General features: G+C 41.4%; 1 protein-coding gene across 4 annotated transcripts in view; it reads right to left on the bottom strand.

Moving 5' to 3' along the window:
- Nucleotides 1-18,648, bottom strand: part of akt3a (v-akt murine thymoma viral oncogene homolog 3a) — a 417,879-nt gene that overhangs the window by 199,475 nt on the left and 199,756 nt on the right. The window lies entirely within an intron of this gene.

Genomic DNA, 18,648 nt, shown 5'->3' with positions numbered 1-18,648 from the left:
TTTTGACAACCGAAACTGCAGTAAAGGTAACAGGACGTTCAACATGGTCTACAAAGAACATTGCAAGGTTGTATCACCCTCACAATCTTAATGTTAGTACTGATATAGGCATCCAATGAAAACCCAACCCAAGTACATGCTCCCAGATGTAACCAACTCATCTGTGATATCTCTGACCGGCTAAAACTCCAATGTGACTATATAAATGAAACCTGTACTAATACCATTGGAAGTCATGAGTGCAGCTCCCCGGCTGAAACTCATTTAAACTACTCACATTGCATATCCAAACATCACTCTCAACCTTTAAGGAGGCGGTGCTGAGTTCGTGGGATTAGACTGAGACAAGGCGAGGGGAGGAGAAATGAGGAAACTGGAGCAATCGGAGTTCATTCCTTGTGATTGGAGGGTTCCTAGGTGGAAGAGGAGGTGCTCTTCCTCCAACCGTCGTGTTGTTATGGTCTGGCGATGGAGGAGTCCAAGGACCTGCATGTCCTTGGTGGAGTGGGAGGGGGAGTTGAAGTGTTGAGCCACGGGGTGGTTGGGTTGGTTGGTCCGGGTGTCCCAGAGGGGTGGTTGGGGTGGTTGGTTGGTCTGGGACACCCGGACCAACCAACCCAACCACCCTGTGGCTCAACACTTCAACTCCCCCTCCCACTCCACCAAGGACATGCAGGTCCTTGGACTCCTCCATCGCCAGACCATAACAACACGACGGTTGGAGGAAGAGCGTCTCATCTTCCGCCTAGGAACCCTCCAACCACAAGGGATGAACTCAGATTTCTCCAGTTTCCTCATTTCCCCTTCCCCCACCTTGTCTCAGTCAAATCCCTCGAACTCAGCACTGCCTTCCTAACCTGCAATCTTCTTCCTGACCTCTCCGCCCCAACCCCACTCCGGCCAATCACCCTCACTTTGACCTCCTTCCACCTATCTCATCTCCAACCCTCCTCCCCACCTTTTATCTTAGCCTGCTGGACACACTTCCCTCATTCCTGAAGAAGGGCTTATGCCCAAAACATCGAATCTCCTGTTCCTTGGATACTGCCTGACATGCTGCGCTTTTCCAGCAACACATTTTCATCACTCTCAGCCTTATTGTCATCCTCACAACACTTGTATGCCAGTCAACATGAGATGGCACAATTCCATAACCTCATACGCTCTGTCAACCGAAAACTGTTACTTTGAAAAGTTTATCTGCTCCCCTCTCAAAATGAACTGTACAGATTGCGGTATTGAGCACATAGTACCAAAATCACCAAACCCTAAGGCACCGATTGCCATGAGACTGACCACCTGTACTTTCTTAAAGGAATCCTCTCCTATCCAACCTACTGCCACCGACAGAAATACCTTCACGCTTCCTATATTCAGTAGCTACTATAATCAACAAGATAAGCTGGAAAAATGAAGAAAGACCAAAACTACAATGTACTCCCAATCCTCCTCCTATTACTAATGGTTTCTTTATTCAAGCTAAACCCCCTAATCCAAGTGTTACCTGCTCATTCTTCCACCATTCTGATGTAGTGTGTAAATAGGATTCACCCACTTACGTAATACCTCAATTGTGATGGAAAAACCCATTCGGTAGAAGAACACGTTGTTGTGTGAAGTGCACTAACAAACCTGAAGGATTCAATGTGAATGTTGTTCCACTGTTAGAATGGTGCACTGAAAGACTTTCCCGTACCCATAACATGGGGCAAGTGAAAGAAAACTATGTAAAAATATTATCAAAGACACTGGTCATACTCCTACTCTCCATCTGTTAATACACTTGGACAACCAAACATTTGATAGCACGTACTGTTTAGAAGATTCAGCTCTCGCTCTGAGTGGACTAGTCATTCACTCACAGAAGTGCACCCTTGGAACTCCTTTAAGCCTCCATTGTTATGCGATAACAAAGCCTATCCATATTTACCCAATGACTGGTACGGGCGTTGTGCCCGAGCATACACCTTACCCCTTTTTACCCTCCATATGAAGTACCTGAAGTAGATGATGAATGGAACACCCACTAACATGTAAATCAGTACAGAACAAAAAGTACAGGAAAAACAAAACAGGACTTATGCAACTTTGTCCATCAATAAACCTGGTGATCTAGGTTGCTGGAGTTCTTACTCCTGACTGGGGTTCTGAGATTGGCCATGATCAGATAAGTATGCCAAATCAACTGCCCATGCTCTGAAGCTGGTGAACAAAGAGTTACAGGAGACCTGGATGTTGATTAGTGCTAGATTTCCTCCTTGCTAAAGGAGGAGGCATTTGTTCACTCACTGGCCCACAATGTTGCAACTACACCAATGATTTCTCAAAAGACATTTCGGAGACAAAGATGTCAAGACACAGGAAAGACACCTGCCCCGCTATCATCCAATTCATGTGGATGGAGTTTTACTTGCTGGCTATGGATGGATCGTGTGGGACGTACTGATAGTCCTTGGTCTTATCCTAGGAATATACATTGTAGTCCGCTTATGTATGAAATGGACCATATTTTGCTTTTCACCTAAGCCATAGAGGAATCTGGTTAATCAACCCCTGTCTACTCCTTTACCTCCAAGCCCAAACTCCCATGCTGAAATCCAGTATCTTTCACACTCTGCTCCTCCGGATGATGACTCACCAGAGAATGCACTTGCTTTATTAAGAATACAAATCAACTAAAAGGACTAATTATACTTTTTTAAGCTATGTAGCTGTCATGAAGTGACGAAAGGAGGGAATGAGAAAGTTTATAGCTTTAGATGTTCTCCTTAAACATTTAGACTAAAATGTAATTTGCTGCACACTAGAAAAAAGTATGGCAAGGAAGGTTAAGATAATTAAGAACATTTGCCTCAACATTAGTGAACCCACCAAGTGATAATATTCATTGCGGTTCATTTCTGAAATTAATAAACAATGTTTAATTCTGACCTCAGAATGAAATTCGGTATCAATTAACCTCTCTCCCGAATGATTATCCTTCGCTATTACCTGTCTAGTTCAGAACATGCAGTGCTTTTATTAACTTTTGTGTTTATGACAGTAATGCCTTTGTAAATCTGTATATAAAAATAGTCTGTTTTTGATAATATGATGGAGTAGCTAGCCAGGGCTGTTGAAAGAAGAGCGATTTCTATCCTCCTGGATTAATGGAATCCAGTTAGCTTGACTTATAGGTATCAATGCTATGTTGTAACAGTGATACTATTAGTAAACCAAGAGAATTATTAAAATTAAACTAAACTGTAAGAGTCTTCTTATTCCAGACCACCAAACAGTACGATCTCTGGGATGAACCACAAGAGAGGCTTACAGGTCTGTAGCCCACAAGGGATTCCCTAAGCCATCGCAAATCTGTACTTTAATATCCCCATGTTAAAAAATGACTAGCATAATGTGTCTACATAAAGGAACTCAATCCGAAACCCCTCCCACATCAACACATACAAACACATACCCTGTGGCAACTCAATCCCAAACCCCTCCCCCATCAACACATACAAACACATACCCTGTGGCAATCAGCAAAAGTTGACAGTTGAGAGATCTGGAAGGCCCTAGCTTCAGACCAGCGCATAGATGGTGGCGTTTGACTCAGTTATTTCGCTCTTGGAATCGGAAAAGGAGAGCATTCAGCAGCATTTTTTCATGACTGAGCACACTCTGTTCACCTCACCTGGAGAAGGGGCAAGAAGAAATGTCCAAACAATTGTCTGTTCTGCCACCAACATGGCTAGTAAGCCTCATGTAGGAGGCTCATCTACGTGTAATCTGGAAGTTCAAAGTCAAACTCAATCACGGAACCTGGAAAGTACAAACCCTTATGGATAACAAGGAGAAAGTGAGGACTGCAGATGCTGGAGATCAGAGCTGAAAATGTGTTGCTGGAAAAGCGCAACAGGTCAGGCAGCAAGCAAACGTCGACTCCCCTGCTCCTTGGATGCTGCCTGACCTGCTGCGCTTTTCCAGCAACACATTTCCAGCTTATGGATAACAAGCAAAGCAAACGTCCAGAATGGAGAACAGTTGTCTGCAAACTCAGACACTTCAATACTGATACACCTTCTTCTGGAGAGGAAAACCCAAGGATCAATCCAGGACATGTGGAATTAGATTCGCTATCGAGAATGAACTTATCAACCGACTCTCAGAGCTCCCTGCTGGCCTCAAGACTACAACTTACCAGTAGGCAACAACTGTGAGTGCCTGTGCCCCAATCTTAATGCTATTGATGAATCAAAAGAAGGTTTTTGCTCCACCATACTCACCAACATCCCTAAAGAACATAAAATTATGCTCCTTAGGGACTTCAATACCAAGGATGGCAAAGCCTATCAATTCTGGAAAAGAATGATCAGAAAGGAAGGAGTCAGGAATTGCAACTCCAATGGGATTCTCCTACTCATATAAATGTGCCAAACACCATCACCAACACACTGTTCAACCTAAAACACAAGATCAAGATTTTTCTTGGAGTCATGCTGACCAAAGCACTGACACATGATCAACTATGTCATCAGGCGATCCAGAGACCAGAAGGATGTCCTCCTTAGCAAAAGGATGACTAGTGCAGGCAACTACTCGACAGACCACTGACTCATCTGCTTTCCTATGCCCATCAATGCCACCAAAAGCAACTGAAGATGAAGAAAAGGTTCAAAGAAAAGTTCAATGTTAAGCAGCTTCAAGACCCAGGCAGGCTGCAGAACTTTCAAACATGTTTTCACCAGAATTTCCAAAACATACATTTTAATGGAATGGAGAAAATATGGAAAGAACTTAAGACAACCATCATCTCAAGCTGTGAAGAAACTATTGGCTACACCAAGACTGGTTTAACAAAAGTAACCACTAATGCAAGACCTCATCAAGAAGAGGAAAGGTCTCTGTGCCTTACAAAACAGCATCACGAGCAAGGCAAAGAAGAGAATGCAAACAATAAAAGCAGAGTTACGAATAACGATAAAGGAAATCAAGAAATAATGTTAAGCTGAGAAAGCTCAGGTGCTGCATCTCATCGTCAACAAATATGACACCTGGGGCTTCTTCAGTGCCAGCAAGACAATGTACGGACACAATACCCCGGTCTCATTCCAGTACAGACTGGGATGGAATCCTTTTGAGGGCCAGTGAAAACATCAGCCTTCAATACAGAGAATGCTTCAAAGAACTCTAAACCATGAAATAATCGCAGTTCAGGATGTGTTTGAGGAAATTCCCCAAGTCTCTAAAGATGATCTTGAACTACACCTACTGTGGCAGATGTCAAAGTTACCATTAAACATATGAAGAATTGAAGAACTGCAGGAATGGGCAGGTATCCAGTAGATATTTTCAAACTTAAAAGGAACAGAACTTATCCATCATCTCCATCAACAATTTATGAAAGTCTGAGATAAAGAAGAAATTCCTACCAATCTCAAGGACACTGCCATCCAACCATCTTCAAGAAAAGAGACAAAACCTTCTCACTGTCATCAGGAAGATCATTACTAGGCACCAAATCCCATCTCTGGGAATTATTTTTGGAAAGTTAGTAAGGTTTCTGACCAAACCACGAAACCATAGACACGATTTTCACTAGGGAGCTTTGAGAAAATGTGTAGCTCAGGTTGAGGTTCTGGATGTAGGTTTGCTCGCTGAGAAGGAAGGTTCGCTTTCAGATGTTTTGTTACCTAGTATGGTGACATCAGTGAGCCTCCAGATGAAGCACTCATGATATGGCCTGCTTTTTATTTATGTATTTAGGTTTCCTTGGGTTGGTGATGTCATTTTCTGTTCTTTTTCTCAGGGGGTGGTAAATGGGATCCAAGTCAATGTGTTTGTTAATAGAGTTCCAGTTGGAAAACCATGCTTCTCGGAATTCTCGTGTTTGTCTCTGTTTGGCTTGTCCTAGGATGGATGTGTTGGCCCAGTCGAAGTGGTGTCCTTCCTCATCTGTATGTAATGATACTAGGTGAGAGTGGGTCATGCCTTTTTGTGGCTAGTTGATTTTCATTTATCCTGGTGGCTAGTTTTCTGCCTGTTTGTACAATGTAGTGTTTGTTACTGTTCTTGCAAGGTATTTTGTAAATGACATTAGTTTTGCCTCTCGCTTGTATAGGGTCTTTCAAGTTCATTAGCTGCTATTTTAGTGTGTTGGTGAATTTGTGGGCTACCATGATGCCAAGAGGTTTGAGTAGTCCGGCTGTCATTTCCGAGATGTCTCTGATGTAGGGGAAAGTGGCTAGGTTTTCTGGATATATTTGGGCTTGTTGCTGATAAATCGACAGATTGTGTCATTGGTACCCGCTCTTTTTGAATATACTGTATAGGTATTGACAAAAAAAAGAACAGGTCCCCAATGAACACAGTCCACTGATTTCTCAGCAACAAACTCAAACAAGTGGATAGCCCAGCTTAACCCTAACCCTCTCCCCTACATCAAAGACATCTCGGAAATGATTGCCAGACTACTCAGACCTTTTGGCATCACGGTAGCCCACAAACCCACCAATACACTGAAACAGCAGCTAATGAACTTGAAAGACTCTATACAGGCGACAAGCAAAACTTATGTCATTTACAAAATACCTTGCAAGAACTAACAAACACTACATTGTAAGAACAGGCAGAAAACTAGCCACCAGGATACATGAACATCAACTAGCCCCCCCAAAAAATTGACCCACTCTCACTAGTATCTTTACATGCAAATGAGAAAGGATACCACTTCGACTGGGACAACACATCCATCCTGGAAAATCCAAACAGAAACATGTGCGAGAATTCTTAGAAACATGGCATTCCAACTGGAACTCTATCAACAAACATATTGACTTGGATTCCATTTACCACCCCTGAGAAAAAGAATTTAAAAATAACATCACCGCAGGAAATGACATCACCAACCCAAGGAAACCTAAACACAAATAAAAATCAGGTCATACCACCAATGCTTCATCCAGAGACTCACTAACGATGTTACCTAGTATGGTGACGAAACATCTGAAAGTGAACCTTCCAGCTCAGTGAACAAACCTACAACCATGATTTTCACTTCTCAACTCTAGGAGAAATCTCAGGAACAGTAACTACTCTATTGCTTTCTTAGATCTGATCAAGGCTTCTGACTCAGTCAATTGTGAATTGCAAGGGACCGTGGTAAAGGCTGACTTTCCAGAGAAACTCATCAACATCCTCTATCTCTTCCACAACCTGGTGTCAGTGATGGTCCTCACCGTTAGCAACATGACAGAATCTTTTAAGGTCAAGACAGGAGTCAAGGAGTGATGTGACATTGCCCCCATGCTTTTCTCCATCTTCATCGTAACCACCTATTTGATAAAAACAAGGTTAGGTAACCTTTTTCTTTGAATTCATTCACGGGATGAGGGTATTGTCAGCCAACATTTATTGCCTATCCCTAACTGCCAAGAGAGCAGTTAAAAGTCAACCACATTGCTGTAGGTTTGGAGTGACATATAGGCCTAGATAAGGATGGCAGTTTTATTACCTAAAGGATATTAATGAACCTGATGGGCTTTCTGACAATCAAAAAATGGATTCAAGGTCATCAATAGACTCTTAATTCCAGATTTTTATTGAATTCAAATTCCACCACCTGTCATGACAGGATTCAAAACCAGGTTCTCAGAACATTACCTGGTCTCTTGATTAACAGTCCAATGATAATTTCACTAGGCTACACTCCCTCCATATATACAGGATCAGAATTAGGCCATTCAGCCCATCAAGTCTGCTAATTGATCATGACCATTTTGTTTCTCAACTCCAGTCTCCTGACTTCTCCCCGGTAACCTTCAATCCCCTTACTATTCAAGACTCTGTCTTAAATACACTCTGTGATTTGACCTCCACAGCCTTCTCTGACAATGAGTGCCACAGATCACCACTCTTTGGCTGGAGAAATTCCACGTCATTTCATTCAAAGGGGTCATCCCTTCATTCTGAGGTTGTACCCTGAGGTCCTTGTCGTTCCTACTAGTGGAAACATCTTCTCCACATCCATTGTATTCAGGCCTCTTGTTATTCTCTAATTTTAAATCAGATTCCCCCCTCATCCTCCTAAACTCCGTCAAATACAACCCCAGAGTCCTCGACCACTCCTCATAAGACAAGCCCTTCATTCCCAGGATCATTGTTATAAACCTACTCTGGACCCCTCCAAGACCAGCACATCCTTCCTCAGATAGAGGACCCAAAACTGCTTACAATATTCCAAATGCAGTGTGACCAGAGGCTTATACAGCTACAGTTGTACACCCCTGCACCTGTAATCCAGCCCTCTTGAATTGAATGCTAACATTGCATTTACCTTAATGGCCAACTGAATTTGCATGTTAACCTAAAGAGAATCCTGAACTAGGATTCCCAAATCACTTTGTGCTGCAGATTTCTGAAGCCTTTCCCCATTTAGAAACAGACTTAGAACAAGCATTCGTGAAGTTGAAATACAAGAAGAAAACGAAACTGATATCACCTGTGAAACTTCAGTTTGTGGATGACAATGTCATCGCTGTTCTTGCTGAAGAGGAACTTCAAGCCTCACTTAATACCTTCACAGAAGTATACCAAAGAATTTATCTCTGCCTCAACATAAACAATACCTAAGTCCTTTAAAAATCCATACCAGGGCAAGTTCCAGTTCATCCCTCTAAAATTAACAAAGAAATCCTCCCAAATATGAAGCATTTCCTCTACTTGGGCTGACACTAATACAGAGATCTAACACTGCATCCAATTCATGAGCACCACCTTTGGACGTCTAAAAATGAGAGTCTTTGATAGCCACAGCATTTGTACCCATACCAAGTACCATTAAGTTACAAAGACAGTTGTCCTTCCAACTTTTCCCAACGACTCCAAAACTTGGACTACTTACAGACACCACCTCAAGGCTTGGGAGAAGTACCATCAACACTGTTTAAGATGGATTCTCTGCATCAGCTAGGACAGGTTTACTAACATCAGCATCAGCCAGTAGCACCAGTATCGAGTCCACTATCACCCAAAACCAATTCTATTGTGCCAGGCATGCACTTGGGATACCTGAGTTCTCATTGTCAAGCAAATCTTTTTCAACCAGGTCAAGGAAGGCACGTTAACGGGCAGAGAACCAAAGGAAGCATTTCAAAAACTCCTTGAAGGCTTACTTAAAGAAATACAATGTAGATGTCAATGCCTGGGAGATCTTCACTCGGGAAAAACAAACTTGAAGGAACTTTTTGTATGAAAAACACAATTCAGGCAACAGACTGTGTGGAGTTTGCACATTCTCCCCGTGTCTGCGTGGGTTTCCTCCGGGTGTTCCGGTTTCCTCCCACAGTCCAAAAATGTGCAGGTTAGGTGAATTGACCATGCTAAATTGCCCGTAGTGTTAGGTGAAGGAGTAAATGTCTGGGAATGGGTCTGGGTGGGTTTCGCTTCGGTGGGTCGGTGTGGACTTGTTGGGCTGAAGGGCCTGTTTCCACACTAAGTAATCTAATCTATAATTCTTTGAGAACACCCATGGGCAACAGGAAGTATGGAAAGGAACCTGAGAAAGCAATGTCAGCAAACTCAAGGTCAATGATATAGTCCACCTCTAGGAAACACCTGCCATGGTTGGTTAGAGATGTGGCTCTAGGATTGAGCTTATCGACCATGTAAGGACCCACAGCACACATGTCTAGTGACGTGGAATTTCCTAGGTTGACAATCATACTTACTAGCTAATTATTACTGATGACAAGTAATGGATTTAATTAAGATCTTCATGCAGAAACCAAAACTCAGGACTAGTGAATACTTCTCAGTCTATTGATAGAAAACTAATAATCAAATAAAATTTATTTTGTTTTCAATTAATGGAGGAGATAGTGATAGGTGATATTTCAATATTTTCTAGTTTTCAAGAAAAAGCAAAAATTTGAAGTTCATAAAAAAGACATTCGGTACGGGATCCTCTGTCATATTCAAAACCAAACAAGATTAACTGGAACTATTAATGAAAAAAATCTCACCACCTCTACAATTCTCTACTTTTATGATGCTAGCCTTGACAGTACCCATGCTTCTTCACCCAACTATTAGATTAATCTACTAAGGCTCCATACTTGGGAACTCCAAAGAGGTGCAAGTCAGGTGAATTGGCCATGTTAAATTGCCCATAATGTTAGGTACATTAGTAGGAGGGAAGTGGGTCTAGGTGGGTTGCTCTTCGGAAGGTCGGTGTGGGCTGGTTGGGCCAAAGGGCTTGTTTCCACACTGTAGGAAATCTAATCTAAATCCCTAATAAGTATCACAACACTCTTTAAAAATCATGCCTTCTAATATCCTCTTTTTACCAGGCATCCATTTTCTTTCAACGCTTTGTAGCAATCTTATGACTTCTAGTACATTATAAAAGTGTATAATCAAACTATAACACAATACTATTTGTATTTCATCAGTGCATTCTATCCACTACCTCAATAATTTGTTGCAGGCCAAATCCCAGGAGAACAGAACTATCCAAATTGATGAAGTTAAAAATCACACCACAACAGGTTATAGTCCAACAGTACAGATTTATTTGGAAGTACAACCATTTGGAGCGCTGCTCCTTCGTCAGGTAGCTACTGGGGCAAATTGATGAAGATATCCTTACTTTAAGACAATTTGCAATCGAGTCTGTAAGTGAAGTGGGCACTACGATGGAAATAAAGGTCATAACAATTTAGCCAGAGACAGTAACAGTAAGGAAGTTCGTATGCCAGTTCAGCAATCAATTAGTAGGGCAAATGGCTTCATGGTCATGGTCTTCATGTCAAGAGGGTTTGAGTACATAAGCCAGGAAGTCTGACAAAAACTGTACAGAGTCTTAAGTGAGACTACATATGAAGTAATCTGTGCAGTTTGATCTGCTTATCGAAAAAATACATTCGATACAAATGGAGTGCAGCAAAGGTTCACCAAACTGATCTAGGTTGGTGCGTTTGTGGGAATGAGAAGAGAGCAGGCTGACTGAACCAGTATTTACTGGTGTTTAGAAGAATGGGGGGGGTGGGGGTCTAGTTGAAGCATATAAATTTCTGATATGCTTGGAGAGACTAGGTACAGTTTATATTTCCCCAACACATGAGGTCCAGAATAAGGGGTGACAGTCTGAGGACAGGCCATTTCAGACTAAGATGGAGAGAAATTGCTTTACTCAGAATGATGAACCTGTTGAATTCTCTACCATAGATGGTTGTGGAAGCCGAGTCACTGAAGAGGTTTAAGAGATAAGTACATGTATCTGTATTAAAGATGTAAAGGGGTATGGGGGAAAACTGGAGCAGTCTTGATTGGCCCAATAGATTACATCTGCTCCTACCTTCTGTGTTTCTATGTTTTATCCTCGTATTCCCAATTATGCACAGATATAGTCAAAAACACTCCCAATGATTGGAATAGCAAATAAAAATTGAAACCAAGGTTTTCACAGAAGCTGAACATTTCAAGTAGATTTTTGTTTTAATTCTGAAAGTATAAAAACATATAACTGCCAACTTAATGGCTAAATATTATTTTACTGTAAATTATATAAACATTTTGAATTTTTAAACTTTACATGAAACCTGTTAAGATTCCAGTTCATGGTTAGATGCCAGAGTTATTTTTGCTATTTCTCAGCCTGTGTCAGTTAGGCATTGAACATATTCACAAGAGGCTTTGGTATACTTTTAACAAAAGAAGTTTATAATACACAAAAGAAAAAAAAAATTCAACTACACAAAAACAAGACAAAACTGTCTTATTACAAATATCAGAAATAAAGATTCAACCCTTTTACCCTTAATCATCTTTCAGATACTTGTACTTGAGTGCAGGGCCACCCAGTTAACATTTTAAGTTTCCTTGTTCAGTTAGCACGGCTGAAATTGGTTCCTGGAGCTTTTTTCTTGTTCACTGGAAGGCATTCATTCAGAGCAAACATATGGGTTTCCCATACCTCAGCTTTCAATGGTTTTCTGCTCTGGATGTTTTCTCTTAAGTCACTCAGAACTTGTCAGCCAGTCCTTACTTTCCAGAGATTGCTGATCTAACAGCATTATATGCAAGTTCAGCCAGAATAAAAATAATGTCTGACCTTCTGGATGGTTCTTTCTTTCTGTGCCGAAGTCATAGTGCACCTTGTAGCTGGTAACACTTCTTTCTATTTCTTCTTCTCTACCTTTGCTTCTAATGCACTTAACTGTACAGAAGTAATTGGATGACACAAAAATAGGTGGGAAGTGGTGAGGATAACAAAGTCTACAGAAGAATAAAGAAGTTAAGTGACTAAGCAAAAACTTGGCAGATGGAATATAATGTTGGGAAAATTAGACATTAAACACTTTGGCAGGATGAATAAAGGAGCTAAATATTATTGAAAATGGAGAAACAGACTGTTTAAAGCTGCAGCAGAAGGGATTTGCAAGTGCCTCACTCATAAGTCACAAAAACTAAAATATGGCTTCAAAGGTTACAGAGATGGCAAATGGAATGGTTATTTCAATGGGAATTGGGAATAAAAACAGGAGATCTTGCTGAAACTATAAAAGGCACAAGATGATTCCACCTACAATACTGTGAACAGTTTCAGTCCCCTTATCTCTGGAAAAATGTACTGGCATTGGAGGCAGTCTGCAGAATGTGACTAGACTAATCAGAGTTATGGTGTGAATAGGCTGTGCCTGTACTCATTGGGGTTTAAAAGAATAAGAGGCTACCTTGTTGAAATGCATAAGATTCTTAATGAGTTTTAAGAGTAGATGTCAAAACGTTGTCTTCCCTTGTGGTAGAGTCTGGGACCACAGGACATAATCTCAAGTAGGAAGCTGCCCAGTTAGGATACAGGTGAGGAGAAATTTCTTCTCTCAGGGGCCAGTGACCTTGTGGAATTCATTACCACAGATGGCTGTCAAGTTTGGGTGGTTAAATACATTCAAGGCTGAGACAGACAGATTTTTAATCAGTAAGGAAATCAAGGGTTACAGAAAAAAGGCAGGAAAGTGGACCTGAAGTACGAGATTGACCAGGATTCATTGAATGGCTGAGCAGAATCAATTTGTCTACTTCTGTTCCTATATCTTACGGTTTTATAAGAAGGAAGCAGTGTGATCAGACACAACAGAAAACTACAAAATAGGAAATCCAGAGGCTGAAGGCTCTTAGCAATAAGTCAGCTAATGAAGACTTTATCACAAAACTGGTTTACTGAGAGTACAGGATCAAGCTCTAATCAGTCTCCCAAGTACTGCTCTCAAGTTCAAGGTACTTTAAGAACATTCTACTTACAGTTTAACAGATATACATACACTCAATCTTCTGCTCCCTTACAGTTCTGTTGACATAATTATGTGACACTGACATCATACATCATAATTCTACATTTTGCCAAAATCTCATCACTCTAAGTCTTTTAAGATTTTCCCCCTCTTGAGCACCTTTGCCCAGAGTCACAGAGTTCACAGGGTCAGTCTTTACGGTGTACTGATCAATTTCCTGATTTGATACTGGTCTGAGTTCTGTGGTCTCCAACACATAGATCGCAATCAACTAACTAACTGCAGAATCTTTGACAATCAATTTAACCATCCACTTATGTTCCCTCACCCTCTACGTCTCTGACAATTGATTTCACTGCCCGTGACTCCTTGCTATACCTATGTTAACCATGTTATTACATGAGTTTTGATACGGGAAGTTGCATAGCAGAGAAAAGTGTACGCAACAGGTTTGGCCAATTGTGGCATTGTGTTTCAGTTTGGTTAAAATAGATATGTGAGTGCAGGATAAATTAGGTTTTGTGGTGGAAATGCAAACTTTAATAAGAAAGATGTATGAAGCCAGTACATTACGGGACTAGAAGCAAGTTAGGCTATTCAGCATATCATGTCCATGCAGACTCTCTGTAAAAGCAACTCAGCTAGTTACATTGTTTTCCTCGTTCTTTGAGTTGTTTTCCTTCAGCTGCTTTTCCGATACGCCCATGTAGGACAAATAAAAATTATGGTAACACTGTTGTGTTCCACATCTAATATCCGAGCAATGCAACAAGACTAAGCATTCCAGAAACAAACTGTGATCACAGACATGACCACCTATACATCCACACTTTAAATGTGGTCAACAACGTTCTGGATGTTCTAGGGATACTGTTCCAGAGGCCTACTATCAGGGAGACCAGTGGCAGATTAACGTCATGAACTACAAGGTGAAGCAATAATATTAAATGATAATTCCAAATCATTAAAAAAAATATACAATTCTACACAGAATGGGAAAATGAATTTCTGTTCATAGTTGTAAAAGATAAGAGCTACATCCTATAAGTCACCAAACTATATTGGCAAGTAAAGTGAGGAATTTGAAATGACATCACACCATGTTGAATAGAAAATTTTAGCACAGTTTCTCCTTTGCATCATATGCTTCAGACAAAGGAAGTTCACAAATTGCAGACTATTTTAAAACTCAGTAGTCATTTTCCTCTACACCTGCTGCAATAAGTAAGGCCTACATTGAAGCATGATTTATTGTTGGCTATCTTCTGGAAAAACACAATTATTCACAGACGATAAAACAACGGTTATGGTCACTGACGCTTTATTCAGAGACTTTAAGTAAAAAGGACTAACAACAGCAATCTAGAACACATCACTTGGTACTTCCACAATTACAAGTCAAATGGAATCTTTATCTGAAGACATCTTTTAGCAACTATAGTGGGACATTGAGTGGTTCTCACTGTAGTTAGATTAATCTATCAACAAAACTGATAAAACCTTCTCACCCTTTTCCCTCTCAAAGAGAATAAGAGGTGAGGATATCCACAATGGATTCAAAAAAGGTATATGCTGGAGAAAAACATTTCAATCAAGAAACTAGTTTACACTGCAACTGATGGTGTTATCAGTCATTCTTGGCAAAATGCAGGCTTTGTTGCATTTGCAGAAATGGGCCGGATTTCCCCTCTTTTGTCAATTAGTAATTTATAATCCAGCAACAAGCATTACTGAGTAAAGTTACAGACCTTTCTCATGTAAAAAGGTTATATAAGATTATAAAAGATCTTGATTAATTGGGTCAATGGGCTGAAGAGTGGCAGTTGGAATTTAATTTAGATAAATGTGAGATATTGCATCTTCAGTAAAACAAACAAAGACAAGACTTTTACAATTAAAAGTAAGGCCTTGGATAGTTTGTCGAACACAGGGTTCAGATACTTAATTCTTTATAACTTGTGTCAAATATAGATTGGGTGATTTAGAAGGCATTTAACACACTTGTCTTCATTGGGCCCACCTTTGAGCATAGGAGTTGGGACATCATGTTGAGTTTGTATAGGACGTTGGTGTACTTCTGGACTACTATGGAGTACTATGTCCAGTTCCGTGAATGATATTATTAAACTGGAGAGGGTACAGAAAAGAATTACCAGGATGTTGCCAGGAATGGAGGGTTTGAGTGGTAAGGAGATGCTGGATAAGGTGAGACATTTTTACTGGAGCAAAAGAAGGTTGAAGGGTGACCTTATAGAGGTTTATATAATCATGGGGGGGGAGATAGATAAGGTGAAAGACAGGTGCCTCTTCCCTAGGATGGGGATTACAAGATGAGGTAGCATATTTTAAAGTGAGAGGAAAAATATTTTAAAAAGACATGAGGAGCAACTTCTTTGCACAGAGTGGTTTGTATGTGGAATGAATGTCCAGAGGAAATTGGGGACATAGTTACAACATTAAGACATTTGGATAAGTACATGAATAAGAAATCTTTGGAGGGATATGAGCCAAGTGCAGGCATGTGAGACTAGTTTAGTTTGGGATTATGGAGGTCAGCACGGACAGGTTGACCAAAGGGTCTGTTTCTGCGCTGTATGGATCTATGACTCTATGTATCAAAAGTTAAGATTATAAATTCAATTTGAGAAACAGCCCTTCAGCAGTGCTCAACAAACTATGAAGTAATCCTCAACACTGATGTGAGGTGGTTGTCAAGGGAAAATGAAGCAATGATTCTTAGATATAATTCCTAAAATCATCACTTTTCTAAGAGTCAGAGAGTCATAGAGAAGTACAGCACAAAAACAAACTCTTCAGTCCAACTCGTCCATGCCGAACAGATATCCTAAACTAATCTACTCCTATTTGCCAGCATTTGGCCCATACCTCTCTAAATCCTTCTTATTCATATACCCATCAGGATGCCTTTTAAGTGTTGCAATTATACCAGCTTCCACCACTGCCTCTAGCAGCTCATTCCATAAATGCACCATCCTCTGCATGGAAAGGTTGCCCCTTTGGTCCCTTTCATCTTTCCCCTCTCATCCTAAACCTATGTCCTCTAGTTCTGGACTCCCCATCCTAGGGAAAATACTTTGTCTATTTATCCTATCCATGTCCCTCATTTTATAAAAAGGTCACCCCTCAGCCTTTGATGCTCCAGGGAAAACAGCCCCAGCCTATTCAGCATCTCCTTATAGCTCAAATCGTCCAACCCTGGCAACATCCTTGTAAATCTTTTCTGAGCTCTTCCTAGTTTCACAACATCCTTCTGATAGGAAGGAGACCAGAATTGCACAACATATTCCAAAGGTGGTCTGACCAATGTCCTGTACAGTCACAAAATGACCTCCCAACTCCTATACTCAATGCTCTGACCAATAAAAGAAAGCATACCAAATGCCTTCTTCACTTTCCTATCCCTATGCAACTCCACTTTCAAGGAACTATGAGCATGCACTCCAAGGTCTCTTTGTTCAGCAACACTCCCTCAGATATTACCATTAAGTGTATAAGTCCTGTTCTGATTTGCTTTTCCAAAATGTCACACCTCACATTTATCTAAATTAAACTCCTTCTGCCACTTCTCAGCCCATCTGATCAACATCCAATGTGTACTCTGAGTTAACTTTCTCTGCTGTCCACTACACCTCCAATTTTGGTGTCATCCGCAAACTACTAACTATAGTTCCTATGTTCACATCCAAACCATTTAAATACACGACAATAAGTAGGAGACCCAGCACCAATCCTGTGGTATATCACTGGTCAGACGCCTCCAGTCTGAAAAGCAGCCCTCCACCACCACCCTTTGTCTTATACCTTCCAATCAGTTCTGTATCCAAATGGCTAGTTCTCCCTGTATTCCATGAGATCTAACCTTGCTAACCAGTCTCCCATGGGAGCCCTGTCGAACGCCTTACTGAAGTCCATATAGATCACATCTACCCCTCTGCCCTTATCAAACCTCTGTTAGTTCTTCAAAAAAATCAATCAAGTTAGTGAGACATGATCTCCCACGCACAAAACCATGTTGACTTTCCCTAATCAGTCCTTGCCTTTCCAAATACATGTACATCCTGTCCTTCCAACAACTTGCCCACCACCGATGTCAGGCTCACTGGTCTATAGTTCCCTGGCTTGTCCTTACCACCATTCTCAAACAGAGTTAAGTTCTGAGTTTTGTGAAACCAGAGGTTCAGTTGAGCATGACTCAGATCAGATAAGAGCTTACAGTTAACAATGGGGTACTGGAGGCAAGGGTAATGGGTTAACAAGGTGGAAAAGCATTCATTATGTACAGCCATTTAACAAGATGAGGTAGCATTCAGTATGTAACATCAGTTAACAAGGTAAAAGTATTCATTATGTGAATTCAGTTATTCATTGTGTAACAGCAGATGGCTTAATCTTTGCTACTGATACTCATTGATTCTAACGGTCACCTAATAAATATGTATGATGTCTTATCTGATTGCTCCTCCCTGTGAAATAGCTAGATAATACATTGAGAAATTGCTGTTCTAGAGAAGACCATGAACTCATGGGTGATCATTCTCTCTCCCTCCAGAGCCTGGAATAAAAACGAAGGATGTAAAATTACACCGAGTCTCTGAGCGCTTTGCTTCGACTGAGAGGGCGGGGGGAGTAGGATGGCAATATTGGCACAGTCGGCAGGATCCAAATTGTTACGATTGGGCGGTGTCAGCGGCTGTCCGGAACTTTGGTGTCTGAAGACAGATGGACCCACACCACAAGGTAAGATTTTAAACCTTGGTCTCTCTCGATATTTGTGTGCCGGAGATGGTCCCCTTGTTCAACTGCTCTTTATTCTACAAATTCCTCGAATGGTAATCAGTTCAGTCGAGAGACACAATTCCACAAGCGCACTGGCAGGCAGAGGTTCAAGTCCTCTGCGCTGCATTGGGGGGGAATGAGGGCAGGATTGAGGTTTGAGTCCTCTGTGCGGTACTAGGGTTCGAGTCCCCTGGGTTGGGGGGATTGCGATTGAGGTTCTAGTCCTCTGCGTGTTACTGGGGTTCGAATCCCTTGGGGTGGGTGTGATTGAGGTTTCAGTCCTCTGCGCGTTACTGGGCTTCAAGTCCCCTGGGTGGTAGGGTGTGATTGAGGTTTAGTCCTCTGCGCGTTACCGGGGTTCGAGTCCCCAGGGTGTGTTTGGTTGCAATTCTAGTCCTCTGCAGTGGGGGGGTGTGATCGAGGTTCTAGTCCTCTGTGCATTACTGGGGTTCGAGTCCCCTGGGGTGAGTGTGATTGAAGTTCAAGTCCTCTGCACAGTACAGGGGTTCGAGTCTCCTGGGGTGGGGAGGTGTGATTGAGGTTCTGGTCCTCTGAGCAGTACTGGGGTTTGAGTCCC

This window comes from Hemiscyllium ocellatum, chromosome 10 (genome assembly GCF_020745735.1).
Source record: "Hemiscyllium ocellatum isolate sHemOce1 chromosome 10, sHemOce1.pat.X.cur, whole genome shotgun sequence".
In the NCBI taxonomy this organism is placed as follows: Eukaryota; Metazoa; Chordata; class Chondrichthyes; order Orectolobiformes; family Hemiscylliidae; genus Hemiscyllium; species Hemiscyllium ocellatum.
This window is presented reverse-complemented; position numbering and strand designations above follow the sequence as displayed.